This window comes from Aptenodytes patagonicus, chromosome 10, assembly GCF_965638725.1.
Source record: "Aptenodytes patagonicus chromosome 10, bAptPat1.pri.cur, whole genome shotgun sequence".
Taxonomy (NCBI): Eukaryota; Metazoa; Chordata; class Aves; order Sphenisciformes; family Spheniscidae; genus Aptenodytes; species Aptenodytes patagonicus.
Genome location: NC_134958.1, coordinates 14842939 through 14859127, shown reverse-complemented (window position 1 = coordinate 14859127; position 16189 = coordinate 14842939). Strand labels below are relative to the sequence as shown.

General features: G+C 43.6%; 1 protein-coding gene and 1 long non-coding RNA gene across 3 annotated transcripts in view; one reads left to right on the top strand and one right to left on the bottom strand.

The window, feature by feature from the left end:
* Positions 1-4382: 4382 nt before the first annotated feature.
* On the bottom strand, positions 4383-9150 carry LOC143164997 (uncharacterized). Its single transcript, XR_012996177.1, has 2 exons — positions 9007-9150; positions 4383-5650 (listed from the first exon to the last, which is right to left on the bottom strand). It is a non-coding gene; the product is annotated as an uncharacterized LOC143164997 (long non-coding RNA).
* A 220-nt stretch (positions 9151-9370) lies between these two features.
* The window catches only part of CTDSPL2 (CTD small phosphatase like 2), a 44696-nt gene continuing 37877 nt past the window's right edge, over positions 9371-16189 (top strand). For both annotated transcript variants that reach the window (XM_076348167.1, XM_076348166.1), the window contains exon 1: positions 9371-9527. The gene's annotated coding sequence lies outside the window, so the exon portion shown is untranslated. The remainder of the gene's footprint in view (positions 9528-16189) is intronic.

Here is a 16189-nt window from a genome sequence, read left to right as displayed (position 1 = left end):
GGAAGAAAAAAAAAGCAAAAAAGGCAGCCAAAAAAACCCCAAAAGGCATCAGTTGATAAAAGGGGTAGAGCATACCTTATTTTGACTGTACTGCAAAACTAAAACTATTTCAGTTATTCCATTTTTTCTAGAATGATTTCTGATTAGTTCATTCTTTTCCCTACACTTACTTTTTAAGCCCATAAAGAATAACAGCTCCACCCTAACATAACCCTGCAAATACACACCAAACTGGGTTAAGTGTATTTATTGGAAAATGGGCTTCCTACTGACTTGAGATTAAAGGGAAAAAGAAAAAGCACTATTCAAAAGCAACATAAAAAATCTATTTACTTTCTTATGTTTTTCCCCAATCTACATCTGAGCAACCTGTATTAACTTGTGAGGCACTGGTGGCCAACAGCTTCGTTCGTTCTTAGAGACATCATTTATTGTGAAAAGCGAAAAACATTTAATTTGTACAAGGTTGAAGAAAACGGGACATTTGGAGTAAAAAGGACCTTTGCTGATAAACCTCGATTGCTCTCCCTGCCTCCAATTCTTCATCACACCCCGTCCCTTAAATTAGCTCTTCCCCTGCTAGAGCACAGCATGGCTAAAGAACACCAAACTCATCCCTTGACCTAAGCCAGAACTCCTAGTAGCATAATTAACTGCTCCCTCTTTTCTGTGCTCATACAATACAAGCGTCTTCAACCAAGACAGAAACCTTAGGGATAAAAATTAAAATAGCTTTTAAAAAAAGTAAAGCTTGGAAATCTTATCTGGCAAAAGGTACGGAAATTGGTGGTTTATGAAAACATTAAACAGCATATGACACAACATTTTTGACCCAACTTCAGTGTTAAGAACCATGATTGTTGACATTAATTATTATAACAGAAAGGTCATACACTTCTTGCTTTGTAAGCTATGCATTCTTACCTCTTTCTGGCATGTTGTCTACATACATAGCTCTGTATGCAAGGATAAGAAAGGGATTATTCCCAAGCATGTAGAATTTAATTTGCTAATAATCTTAACAGAAAACTTAGGAAATTGGACAAGAGAGAACAAATTTTCCTGGGCCGTGTCTAGCAGAAGTTTTTTCAAATGTTAAATATACTCCCATTTAGAGCTGTGGTTAAGTACACAGGAAGGACACTTGCATCAAGAGACTCACTTTTTGAATATCTAAAAAAAACCCTTTGAAAACATAAGGAACATCCTAACGTGATAAATTTTCCTTTTGTATTTATACTTTGGAAGTAATTGCAATGAGATCTGAATCGCTGTCGGGGCTAGCAGTGACTACACACATAGTTTGAATTATCCAAATCATTTTGCAATACATCATAATATTGCAAAAGTTTTACTAAGGGGTGACCCAAAGACTTTAGTCTCCATTTCATTCCCTACACTTCATTTTTCAATCTACTAATCAAAACCATACTGAAAGTTGCAATAAAATGGAAACCTAGTTATTTGGAGAACAGAAGACAGACACACACACGCAGTAACGGTTAGCAACACTAAGCTAATTTCTGGTACAAAGGCTTTGATTCATACTACTCAACCTTAGGCACTTAGCAAGGATAATTTGTGAAGTGTCTAATTGTTCTGGGTTCCTTATTACAGTTCGTGGAAAGGAACAGGCTCCTCCAAATGGAGATTCAACTCTCTCCCGTTTTCCATGGAATACTCGAGTGAGGGGCTCCTGATGTAGACATCTAGGCTACGTGCCTGAAGTGAGGCAGGACGAATCTGGCGAAGTGAATGATTGAACCCATGCAGATCTTCCTTTAGTAGGATCATTTTGTTGGGCCCAGTTTATGATATCCTTAGGAATGGCATCCAGCAAACCAATTTCCATTGAAGAAATGCGTACATCCTTCAGAAAGAGAGGCACAAGAAGTATTTACGTTGTGAACACATACACATATTTGGAAGTTTTCCATGTAATTCAACCCTCTTCTACTTCCCTTTTGTGCCATTTCAAAAGCCAAGTATAGTAACTACCACTGTGACTGCCAGGTCCCAGTAAGCAGCGTAAGCACCTACTGCATCTCCACGCTGGCTGAAGTTGGTCTGATGTCAACCAAGAAGTTTTGGGGTGGGTGAAACCAGTGTTCAGAAACGCCTGCAATAATTCCATTATCTGTCTCCAAAACTTACTTGAACTGTGAAAGCTGCGTGGGTTAAATAAAGTAAACAACTGTCACACACGGTACTTGGCATACAGGTACAATGACAGCCGGCCAAACAGCAGACATTTGGATGTCTTCCTTCTTTAGGGACAAGATGCAAACCCCAGATTTTGGCATCCAGTAGAATAATGGGGTAATTAAAAATATAATACAGACTGTGGCAGCAGGGTTATTGGATGAATTGCTTTGAATGTATTGTGAATTATCTGCATCCATTTAAACCCGGTGATCTCTACCAATTTTTTAATTAAAGAATAACAACACTTTACAGCTTCAAAGCACAGTACAGATATAAACTCATTAACATGTGACAACTGTGTGAGGAAGTTTAGGAAAATACTGAATTCCTCAAACACCGAGAGCTGATACCATATCAAAGACCAAGAAAATTCTTGCAATTGTCCCATTTCCTAAAGATTTCAAATGCAAAATTTGTTACAAGAGAACAAAACACCTATACGCTTTGCATAAATAACCAAACTTTAAAAACCCTAATTATAAAAGGCTATACTCTAAAAGCACTCACAAGTCCATGTAAATGAATGCTGTGATGCCAAAAATATTTTGCCCAAGGTTAAACTGAGAAAATACATATTCCTAAGTCATTTTTGATCAGCAAGTGATTGCAGGACTTTGATTTTTAACAACCTAATTGATTTGAGCTGTCTGTAATGGAGTAACAGTTGCATAAGCTTTGAAAGTTCATATCCCATTTGCATGCTAATGTCTCTTCACGTCAGATTTCTTTTCAGGGCTGGGCATAAAAACAGAGAATAAATCCTTGTTTCAGTTTAAAATATGAGTGCTCCCTTATACCTCAGAGACATACATGAAATTTGAAGCTGGTAAAAATTTAGCTTGTTGAGGAGGGGAAAAAAACCCAACCAGAATTCACTTAATATTCTCTCTGCCACTGTTCTTTTCCTCCCTCCCCTGCTCCTTGTTCAGTGTTCCTTTTTCTCTCTTCCCCACAAAAAGACTAAAGAGGAAGACTAAATTTTCCTCTTAAGATGATTTGATTCAGTCTTCAAACCTAGTAAGTGTGAAATTAGAGGGCTGTTTATCCTCCTTAGTGGGAAAAACCTCAGCATAGCCATGACTACATAAATTCCAAGTACCTCTGTCATGAACAGAAGGAAAACAATTAACAGTAAGCTGAAGACTTTGCTGCCAAGACTGAAGGATGACTTCAACAAGTATGAGAAATGCAGGCACCTACAATGAACAGTCAAAGAAATAATTTATTCCAGTTGGTCCCAACTGTCCAATTTTGTAGGTTTTCAGTAAACAGGCTTTGCGAAAGCGTTCTCAAAGTTACATGGATCCCACAAAAGCTAAGACTCACTGATGAACCTATTTTAGTTTAAATATTAGGAAAACCAAACAAACTGATGGGTAGCATCTCACCAAAAGGTAAAAAACGGCTCTATATGAAACAAAAATAACCACATTTTTCAGAATTTTAATAGCTGCGAAGAGCATTCTGCTTAAAATACTTTGAAGACTAAAGTGACAAGATGAAAACAAGTACTAAATAACTAATGGTGTATGTATTTTATTAAATGTTATCATTTTACATTTTCATATAGACAAAATCATAAGCAGTGAAAAATCCAAACCCTGCAGAACAAAAGATCTCTTGTAAGCAAGTATTTTGCAATAGAACATTAAATGTTTTCAGTGAATCACAGCATGATTTGCCTGGAAAATACACAAGGTTGACCAGACTTTACACACGTTGTCATGCACTTCTGCTTCAGTTTAACATTAATACATGCAGTAGACCCTCTGCATAAACCATTTTTGAAAACTCAGTTATAAAATGCTACATTAAATCTCCCCCCTCCCCATTTCAATATATAACCTGCCAAAGGCCAAACCAATACTAGAAGAGGAGCCAGTCTATATGCCAATACAGCCAGGTCTTTATCTGTCACTTCATGGTACATCCACTAATTAGGCACTTTTCTGCACAAATAACCATTTACTGCTCACTTCAAACTCTCGTGGATTTGCCTGAACAAATACACGTGTGGTGTGTACTGGTGGTATGTGGAGAACTCGCCTCCACTCCACAAGTTCACTCTTTCCCGAATATCTTACAGCAACTAAAGAATTTACATACTTGCACATACCGCAACAAAGCACGAACAAAGTGATTTCTTCAACTTCCATATGCCACAAGAAAAGCCCAAATTTTATTTGAACTCATGACATTTTATTACCCTATTGTTTTTCAGGCAGCAACAATAAAATTGTTAGCACAAGCTAACATTATTAAGCTTGCTCAAAACACGGTGTGCATTATCAACATTGGTTGCACATCCTCAAAACAGTGAATCAACAAAACCGATTAACAGTTGTCAAAATGTTCTTACATGTTCCTAAGGCAAAGAAATATATGTAATGGAGTGTATAAAAGGTTTTCTTCTATATAAATATATTTAATACCACTATTTTGTTTGCATATTGGAGCAAAGCTGGATCGAAAAATGCTATTTTACTTGAAGCAAAGTTTTTGAGGTCCTGAGTTCTTAGCAGAATCCATTTCACTGTCCAGCCTTTGAAGAAATTCTGTATCTGACAATTTTCTGCTTTATCCGTATTATGGAGAATTTCAGCATGCCATAAATCTAGCTGCCAACTGCAATCCTTATTCCAGGATATATATGGAACTTTAAGTAAGCTGGGACCCAAGTATGTTAACTTTAAGTTAAACTTTAAGTAACCTGGGACCCTTCTTTGAGGAGAAAGACCAGACTATTTAATAGGATCAAAAACCTTGCTGCAGTAAACTAGAAAATGTGAGACTGGGCGCTTTATATCACTGTGGAGAAACAGCACAGTGTTCTGCACTAGCTAGAGCTTTCTAGTTGACTCTAGGACTAAGGAGACCGTATTTCTCTAGTGCAGCACTGGTCTAAATAAAATAGAGAAAAAACAACAAAACAAACAATTGGGGGCACATATACCTATTTACAAGAATGCAGTGGAATTTTCAAGCCAGCCAGAAACAGGGTAACGATATTTATGCAAGAACTTCATGCCAATATAGAAACCATAATACTCTAATTCCTCAACCTATATCAAACTCTCCCCACGTAGCCACAGTGGGATTGCTAGTACGGATACTCTACAGTTTAACTTCCTAAAACTGGGCTTGACCACTTGTGGATGTGTATTTCTATCCCCAGAGGATTGTTTCATTACAATCTTCAATGATGCACTGTGCTAGATCAAACATACATAAAGGTTCATTTAAATTTTCGCTTGCCTTTGTTTCTGTAGAGGGATACAGTACCATATGAATTCTGATTCCTGTCAGCTGAAGTGTCAGCAGCGAGAACAGCAAGTCTATAGCTGTTCCCGGACAGACAGATTGGATCACAGACGTCTAGGCATGAAGGAGCAAGCATAGCCTGGTAGCTGCTTCTCATTTCAGTCAAGTGCATGGTTCTGTTGACCTATTAAACAAAATTTATTCCCTTCAGATAAGCAAAAGAAACAACAAATACTGGAAATAGGTAATTTTAAAAATATAAACCCAAACAAGAATTGTTTTGTTTATACAACAACTCTCTCTCAGTCATGTCACAGTTGTTTTCACTTTGGCAAACTAAAGTAGATTGAACTGCTGTGCTCAGAGTACCAAGTGGTATCTGCCAGAAGGATGCTGAAATACTAGAGAGAACTTAAAGGAAGACCTCCCCTCCCCCTGCCCCCCGCCAAATTATCCAGGGAATGAAACCCTTTCCCCCTGAAAAAGCAAAGCCCACAAGGCAAGATTTAGGATTTTAGCATATGAAACAGAATTCTGAGGGATGACCTGATCCCTACGGTGGGTCCTGACACATGAAAGAGGAACTCCAGCAGTGCATGACTTTTGAATCTTGCCGAGAAGCGTTAGGTGCAATAGCTGGAAGTTAAACGCAAACCTGAAACGAAATACAACCCCTAACTGCAGATATTTGAAACAGCTTACCAAGAGAAACTGGTAGACTCGCCAATACTTAATCTCTACAACAAACAGGGAAGTCACTCTAAAGCACGTCATTTTAAATGAGCATATAAACACAAAGCTAATGGATGGGCAAGACTTAAAAAAAAAAAAAAAGAGTTGGGAAGAAATACTAAAATATGAAGAATGGCCTTTCAAATGAACATTCAGAGTATAACATTTCAAGAATGTGCAACATTCTGGCAACTATACATTTTTTTCCTTCGGTTTCTCTGTAAAGTGAAGAAAACATGCACCTAGAATCCCTCAGTCTGACAGAGTGCCTGAAATCCACTGTCAGGGGAAGAACCTGCTGCTGCCAATACAGAAGCCTTTTCTTTGAACTGAATACACATTCAAAGCTTCATGTGTATGCAGGCAGACACGGCATTATTTAGTGTTTTTACATTTTACACACACGCAGAGCTAATGGTCTTTTCATGGTATACATTATAATGTGGGGAACAGGTTACAGCAGGTGAACCTTTGAACTTTTGCCTTCACAGCAATGTCAATTAGCAATATGATTTTACATATTCCCACCTGACATGGGGCAAAGCTCACAATCCTGCTGGTCCAATACCCTCTCCCTGACACAGCTCAGAACCAGGTAACTCGAGGACAGCACAAGACCACTGTAGAAGACGCATTTTAATATTCTGTAACACAGAAAAGTGCAGTTCTCATTCCCATAAAGATTAGTTTGAACCCTGAGTCATATGCTTTAATCTCTCTTCTAAGTGTTTTTTTGGCTTTCATTATAAAGGTACTAGACCATTTTGGTATTCATACAAATATCTGCTCGCTTTGAATCTTGCTGAATGATTTCCTCTGGCAGCTAGTTTCATTCTAATTACATGGTTTGAAAAAGTATTTCCACCTACCATTTTTCAAAACTCCCACTTTCTAAGTATCAGTGGATGTCCTTTTGGGCTTGTACTATGAGACATCACAAAGTTATCTTGCCATACTAGTTCCTCTTAATGGACGGACAAACGATATTAATTAAGTTTTAACATGTCCAAGCTAACCTTTTTCACAGCTGATCATAAAAAAAATATTCAAGTACTATGGTTAATGAGTGTGTCTAGAAATACTTTAATGCTCTAAAGGAATAAGGCTACCTGTTCTGAATGAGGACTACACTGTTTCCACTGCCTTTTTATGACCTCTCTTCTTAAGAAACTACAGTAAAATTAGCTTTATAATGTCTTCTGCTAAAGAATACTAGAGTCCTGTGATACAATTCTAAAACAAATCTTGGCTTCACAGCAGCAAATGTGGTTCAGTTTAACAAGCCAATAAATATTTTAAGTGACTAGAGAGCTGGGACTTTTATAATATGATCCATGTTTAAAAGCTAAGAAGGGAGTCAACAGGTACTAGAAAAAGAAAACACACAAACTTGTGTGGGTTTCTGCCTACTGCTAAATTAGAGAACATGGATACAAGCTACTTTTGTAAAAACATTCCATTTTCAGCAATACCTTGAGAAGTTATCCTAATATCGTAACACATATTAACCTGTGAACTGAAGACTTCCGTTTAAAAAGCTTGGTGGACAAAAGTGATCGCCAATGGAAAGAAAAATCAGATATAGAAGTTCAGCAGGATGCAAATTACAAATCTAACCTCGCTATGTCCTATTATACTTTACTGCATGAGATGGTCAAGCTGCTTCACTAAGTCATTCAAATACTAAAGCATGCAGCATCCTCAACATTTCACACCGAAAGAGGCTGCCGGGAAAAAAAAAAAAAAAAGAGAGAGAAAGTGGAAATAAAACTTCACACTAGACTCCACAAGCATCTTAAAACAGCAACTCAAACCACAAAACTAGCACTGCCCTATGCTTTGGAAAAGAAGGTAAAGCTACATAAGCCGAGCAATCCAAAACACGGCAGGCCAAGCGAGAGGGCAGAATCAGGAACACCGTCACGGCACTTCCACCCGCGGGCGCGGAGCCAGCAGCCTCCTATAAAAGGCCAGACTGACCAGCCGAGGGGAACGTTTTAAGGCTGCCAGAAGGGAAGCGAGGCCACCCGGGCAGGGGAGGGGGCGGCCGGAGCGGCGACTGACCCGCGGCGGTGAGCGGGAGCGGCCTCCCCCACGGCCGACGCTGGAGCACCCCCGGGGCGCGGCAACGGGGCCGTGGCCCCACCACCGCCCGGAGGCCCCGCCGCGCCAACGCGCTCCCGCCCGCTTGTTTGGGTGCCGGCCGCCCCTCCGGCCGCAGCGGTGGCCGCGCACCGGCCACGACGAACCCTCCCTGGCGCTTCCCGCCGCGCCGCTTCCTCCCCGGGGAGCGCAGGAAAACGCTACTCCCGCCCGCAACCGCGCCGCTTCTCCGCCCCCCGCTCCGCGGGGAAACGCTCCCTCCCGGCCGCAGCGGCTTCCCCGAGCTGTGCCCGGCCCCAGCGGGCGAGGTCTTTCCCGGCGCGCCCGCCTCCTCCGGGGGGGGGGGGGGGGGAGACGGGGGGACAACCGAGCCGGACGGCGGGCGGCCAGCCCGGGCGCCCGCTCACCCCCGCCCTTACGGCTCGCTGCCGGCCGGTCCTGGTGCTCCTCAGCCGGCAGGGCCACGGGGGCCGCCGCGACCCGGCTCGGGAGCGAGCGCTGCTGCAGCCGCGCACCCCTCGATCAGAGCCGCCAACGGCGGGTTACCCCCTCACCTCAGGGCGCGGCGGGACCTCGGCCGCCCTCCCGCCTCACCTCACAGCTCTCCCCTCCCCGCCCCCCCGGGCTCGGCGGGACCCCGCACCGCTCGCACAGCCCCCCCCCCCCCCCCCGGCACTTCTCCTCACGCCTCGCCCCTCGTCTCACCTCAGGGCGCGGCGGGCCGGCGGTCGGCTCGGCTCGGCGCCAAGAGAGCGAGGCGGCCGCTGCCTCCTCTGCGTGAGGCACCCTCGGCCCCGGCGCCTGAGGCGCAGCCTCCCGCCCTTGGCGGCGGCTCCCGGCCCAGGAAAGAGGCGGCCGGGCCCTCTCCCGCACCCCCGCTGCGCCGCGGCCCGTCGCTCGCCGCGCGCCCGCCGCCTCGGGACGCCGCTCCCCGCGCCAGGCCCCGGCTTCCCTCCTTCCCGGCCTGCCCCGGCGCCGCCGTCCCCAGGCCCCCCTCCCCCGGCCGGGCTGCGCCTGCGCGGCGGCCCCTCTCCCCATCCGGGTCCCTCCGTGCGGTGTAGCAGGTCGGTAGGCGGGAAATGGCGACTGGCTGCTGAGCGGCTGCGGAGCGCGGAGCCCCGGTGGCGGTGTAAACACAGCGGCGCCCGCCCGGCCCGGCCCGGCCCGGCCGGCCGCCGGGGACCCGGACACCGGGGGCCCGCCTGCCCGGCACCCCGCACCCGCAGGTAACTGACGCGGCGGCTCAGCCAGCGCGGGGTCCCAGCCCGGGATCAGGTGGGAAGGCAAGGGATGGTCGCTCCGGAGTGACCGGCGGGAGCCTCCCCTCAGGGCCTGCCCCGCGGCGGGCCCCTGCGCCCCGCGTCCCCGCCCGCCGGACTCCGCGCCCCGCTGCGTGCGAAGACACCCCGTCCCTCCCCGCTCACCTCCCCTCGCCGGCCGCGGAGGCCAGCCAGCCCCGGCCGCGCCGGAGCGGGGGCGCAGCCCTCCCGGGCCAGCCCCCTGCCCCCGGAGGAGCGGGCGGCGCGGCTGTCACCCCCGCGCTGACACCCCCCGCCTCCCCCTCTAGGCCGAGGCCTGCGGTAAGTCTCCTCCGCCCGGGCTCCCGCCCGCCCCGTCCCGTTCCGCGCCCCGGGTGGCGGTGGGCGCCGCGGGGGCTTCGCTGTGCGCGCCGGGGGGCGGCGGCGGGCGGCGGGGGCGCGTCCCGGGCCGGGCCGGGCCGGCTCAGGGGGCGTAGCTCTGCGGGCTGCATCCCAGCCCCTGCTACACACGGGCGGGCCATGCCCGGCGCTGGCTCCCGCGGAGCGAGGCGCAGGACGCGCCTGTTGCTGGCTGTTGTTGTCGCCGGGGCGGCAGCGCTGGACGTGCCTGTCACCGGCTCCGGGGGGGACGGCGGGGGGCTGCCGCCCCGCTGCCTGCCCGGCGGATGCCGGGCACCGGCGCGTCGCCGCAGGCTGCCCGGGCAGAGGTCCCGGGCGGCGAAAGGCTGCTGCGAAGGATGTCAGCGCGGCTGGGCAGAGGGGAATAACACCAACTTTGTCTGCTGTCACTTGTGAGGGCAGGAGGTGGGGGATGGCAGCCGTGATGTACCGGCCGTGCAGGACCACCGCCATCTAAACCCTTTATTGGCATTCCCTGTCAATACTGGGAACGCGGCATGAGATGTTAGCATGTTGCATACCACATTGATTATCTGCTCACTTCTGTGTTACTAAAGAATACTGTACAAGCCTGTTGCTCAATTTTATGGTACTTAGAAGCACATGAGAGGACAGGTCTTATTATTTCTTTGTGACTGTTCTGGTGAGCTCTAGCCTAGATCTGCCTAGGATATTTCTTCCTCTGTGATGACAATTATAGCACTTGTCCTGATCCCAAGCCTGTTGTTTCTGATAGGGGTTTTTCATAGTCTTCCAGTTGCTTATGGTACACTTCTAAAAGTAATTTTGAGATTGCATTTATTGACTTTGCCTTTCTTGATAAGTTTCCACTGTTATAATACAATAGTACATGAAGAGGATCTCTCAGTATAACTATTACTCTGTTGCCTTGGGCAAGTCGCAACCTCTTTTGCCATTTCTCCATCAGTAAAAGGGGGATAATAATACCTCAGAGAGTTGTTAGAAGAAGTAGTTAATGTTTGTAGAGGGTTTAAAAGACCTAAGTATTATTAATTAAGCCCCATGACACATTAAGGTAAGAGTTAGCAAACCAGGTTCACACATGGATGAACTGAGGCAGGAAGAGATTATGATTTAGCTAGAGTAACGTATTGGATCTGTGACAATAGCAGAAAACAAGTTGTAACTACTTCATGCTGTAGGCACAAGCAAACAGTTCTATATAACAGATACGCTTCCAAGATTATTTGCCCCTCCCTCACCCCCCCCCCCCCCCCTCCCAATTTCAAGCTTTTCTACTTTAGGAGGTTTTGCCTGTGTGACTTCCAGTTGACTGGATAGCTCCAAGGACACTTGTGGCTTGCCCACTTAAAAGTGTTTCAGCAGTTTTCATAACAAGATATATGTTCTAGGATGCAAGCCAAATCCAGACTTAAATTCCATAAAACATTCTCCACTTTTCCCCTGAAAACATTGTGTGGAACTTAGTTAAGACTTGATCCTGTTCCAGTCAGTGGAGTATGCACTAAAGCTGACATTCCTGTTTCATCTGAGAAAGTTCTTTCATTAAAGAAAAAATTCTCTTGTCAGTCTGTCCCAGAGATTTAATGGTACAGTTAGATCATTTTTCTAAAGAGGTAAACATTCCACATATGCTGGAGCTGTACATGCATTTTCATAATTTAAAGGTAATTTTCCATCTTCAGACTTCCACCACAAGCATCGATAACTTCCTTCTACTATGTTGATTCCCCAACACACTGACGTGACATTATTGCAGGCTGAATAGCATTAAGCAGTTAAAAAAAAAAAAGCTACTGAATTCAGAAGGAAACTTAGTCTTCATCTTACAAAGTTTTTCCATACTGTGTTGGCTTTTATTTTCTTTGATCACTTTTAATGCTGCTGAGGTTGACACCAACAAAAATAGTGTTTGCAGAAGACTTTAAGAATCATGTTTTCTCTTTTGACAGTTTTCTGTGCAAATATTTCATTCCCATGGAAGAAACTTCTTCATAGGTGTAAGTGGAGTAATAACTTGGAGTACTTGCACATTTTTGTAAGAACCAATGCTGAAAGTCATACCGAACTATTTTGTCAAGAGCTTGCAAGAAGAGTTGGAGCAGGGGGGCTGGACAAGATGACCTCCAGAGTTCCCTTCCAACCTCAACCGTTCTGCGAGTCTGTAAAAGCAGGATGTATCACGTAGGAGACTGGAATTTGGCAGAATTTTAAAATTAATGTGCATTTCTAGACATATGTATGCTCTGACAGAAGCTTGAGACTTCTTGCCCTTTTGAAGGAATAACTGGAAGTTCCAGAACATCATCATCATAATTTCAAGATCACAGCTGAAGCCAGTGTAATTGTATAACTCTAAAATTGCCTTTTCCAGTTTATGGGTTTGCAGCTCTTCCTTGTTCAAACCCTGTACAAGTTCTTCCCTATCCATGTGTTTTCCGCCTGGTCTCCCTAGGGGATGCAGTTCCTGTGTATCATGGTTTTTGGACTTCGATAATGTCAGCATAGGACTATTAGAATTATCCCAGATTTAAAGGCTGTCGTGTGTCTTCCCTGCCGCCGCCCCCTCCCCCGCCCCATGACTGCGTCCTTATTCCATACTTTCTCAGGAGCATTCCTCTCAGACAAGTGCCTTTCTGATTCATTACTGTGAGTAGATCAGATATGATGGTTCTTACTCTTATTAGCCCAGAAAGTAAAGGACTAAGTCTGAATGAAATTCTTTCATTTGCTGGCAGCTTACATTACCACTAAAGTGTTGGCAGCAATGTCTTGTAAATTTTAAATGGAAGATTGTTTTTCATCTATTGTATATGAAAAGTTCATTTGATGTTTATACATCCCAGTTAAATCTTCAAAAAATGCAAATATGCACCATAAGTGCATAGTTGATTAATCAAATTCATAACAGATTACAATTTTTAGGGGGGCAGAATATTTAAATTGAATTATGCTGCTCTGATCCTGTAAGGGAACCGTAAGCTCTTTACAAATTTGTTTAAAAAGAGTAGCTATCTTAGGCAGGGATTTTGACAGTGTCAGGCCCTGTAGAGTACTTTAAAAATAGGTTAATTTGCTGAAGTGCAGTATTAGTTGCAGTGCAGTGTATCTCTTCTGATTGCTTGGAGGAGAAACTCGCATACACTGAGATACTTGAAAGCCAATATAACATGGTGTTTACATGTTGAGTTGCCTAGATGGCCATTATTTAGTATTTTAGAAAAATAAATATTTTACATTCACAGGTGAAGACATTTTCAATAGCACTTGAAAAATAAAGTGTGAAATCATCCACATCTAAAGCAATCAGTTTCAGAGGTTGGATAGTAGCTTCCCAGTTGGCAGTCTTAACTTTCTCTAAATAGATTACTTCCCAATCAGATCAGTTTCAGTAATTACTTTGATTAAGGTCATCTTAACTATGGAAAATAAGGAGTTCTTTCATCGTACCTTGTGTTCCAAGGAAAGCACTTGTCAGGACAGTCTGGTATAAGAAAATAATGAGTTGAGTATCAGTCTGAAGTGTATTTTCACCTTTGCCAACATGGTCAGATGTGTGATCTGACATACATCCTTTGTTGCCTCAGTTTCCCTATCTGATGGGTTAGTATTTATGGTGATACTGAGATCTGTGGACAAGCCAAGGGGAAGGAAATGTGCAGCCGCTGGTGGATGGGATTAACTCAGCAGCCACATTGATCTCTGCTGCATTGTGACATAAAAACTACAGCTCCCCATGGGGAAAGTTTTATGAGAGTCCGGCCCCATCAATCAGATTTCTGTGCATCTAGCTAAAAATAACCCTAAAGCCAACATTAAGGAAGTTGCCTATCTGTTGCATTAGATCTAATGGGGATCCTCTGTCCACGAAGTAGTGTGGATGCCAGAGTTGCATATGAAAGAGATCATGGAAATTGACGTTATCCCTAACAGTCCTAACTCCTGTCTGAATTCAGAATTTCTTTTTGTGGGTGAGGACTCTAGTTAGAAGGCATAAAACACTTCTAGTTTTGAATTCATAATATTTATTGTAGCATTGTAACTTTAAGTATAACATTATCATGAAAATAAGTTTAACTAAAAGGAGCTGTTAACTCCACAGCATCTGGAAAATAAGCTATGTATACTTACTTAAAGTAGCACAATGCTAAAAAATATATCCTACTATTCATTGCCAATATACCAAGTGTAAGTAGGAGAAAAAAGATCTAAGACTCTAAAACATTTGGATTAGAATTTACCTATAAATAAATTATTTTATATATATAAACACGCGCAGTGGCAACACAGCAGGAGTGTCATTATCAGCAGAGTAAGGCTAGGAAGGTGATTCTGTAGGGCATGTTAGCATCCTTGAAGCCTCATGCGAAAGAAAAGGAACCTGTCCTTATTTAGGCTATGTTTAGGAATAGCTAATTTAAGTTAATAAATTAACAGGAACTCAGATCAAATCAGAGCAGTTGTTCTAAGCAATTTAGCTTTAGCTGCACTGATTCAGTCTAAATCATAACTCAGTTTACTTTAGGCCATTCTAAAACATGATTGCTTTGATTCACCCTATATTTTAGGAGGTGCTAATTAGAGGAAGGTAGGTAATTCAATCTAAGGATTAGACTATACCACAAGGACTTTACTGGCACAGCAATACCAGCCTAGTTAGCGGTAAAACCCCTGCACAAAGGGGTTCCTTTTACCAGCACACGTTGCATTTGCACTCACTAGGAGGCTTGTGACCCTAGCTATATTTGACTAGGGAAAAATAGTATTTCCCCCTTCCTTTCACATTTCTAACAAGTAGTATTGTACTAGTAAAGCTTCTGGTTTAGACACAAGTCTAATACAGATTTCCTTAGTCTAAATAGAGCTTTAAGGGTACTCAGTATCTTCTGCTTAGTATACAGGGGCTGAAGGTGCTGGAGCGAAGAGTCTAATACAGGTATATTTATTTCTTACTGCCTGTGGTGGGATTTTGCTTCATCCGTTGTAGTTTCCTCTAGGCTTGCTCTTCTGTAGTTTACATCTCATAGCTGGTGTTTTTGAAGTATTCACTATTTCAGGAAGGAGTGGGCTGACTTGAGGTAACAGCTAGGTTCTATAGTCTCCTTTGTCCTTGCCTCATTTTCCAATACCCTTTTCATATGAGATAACACTACCCGAGTTGCTTCTCTTTTCTTCCTTTCCCAGGAACTCCTCTCATTTTACTATCCTAGGGGAGCTCGTTTAGGTGCAGCAGGCTTCCTTTTATATGAAATAATGTCTTTGGGCTGTCATGTGATGCCTGGTCACCTGATTCAAATCCACCACCTGGGAGGGAGATAAATCCTATAGGTGAGGGCTAAGTTAATTCTCTTTTGAAAATGTGGCTAACCGTGACACGCTGTTTGTGCTGCAGTTATGTGTCTGTTGTCTGCGGTGTGTATCTGTGTGTGTGTCTGAGAAATGGTGAAGAAGAATGTCTGTCAGAAGTTAAGGAATAAATAAAGAGGATAAGAGAAAACTAGTTAGTAGTAGTTACATGCACAACAGTTATGTTGTTTCTGTGTTTGCCAAAGAAAAGCATGGTATGAACTGAAGTTTTAAGGTTTGTTTCTAGAGGGGAAAAAAGTATACAAGAAGTAAAGAAGGTAATTTATAAATAGCAGAAATATCTACAAGAATGTTAAAGGTACTTACGGGCTTTGTGTATACTAGACTTAAATATAGTATATTTGATTGAATTACCTAGCTCAATTTATTTGACACCTTAAACTCTTGTCAAGACCAAGCAGTTGTAATTAAATCAATTTAAATACGCTTGGAAAAAGCTTGTTTATTTTGCTTATCAAGGCAGAACCGATGAATATTAAAGAAGAAAACAAGAAAGTTAGTATAATCGTGATACTTTTAATTTATATTCCTAAAAATACAGATTTGGAAGAAACTTTTGAAGACTTGAATGTAGCTAAAGTGATATTCTTAAACAACTAATTACCAGATTTAGAGTTCCTTAGTTTTGTGTTGCTTAGGGACTAGAAAGCTTACTAGCACTCTTAAGAGAAAGTCTTTGAGAGCTCAGTTGGGAAAAATGGGCTGTATAGATACAGTTTCAGGTGAAGAGGTGTCATGCTTAATTGTTATGCTTAATTACCCTGTTGGACTTATTTGAAGGTAATTCTGTTTTGATAGGAGATTGGTTTATTATATACACCTGGAAAATGTTCAATAATGTTCAATCTCAAAGATTAATAGTTAATATAAAAATGTCCTGA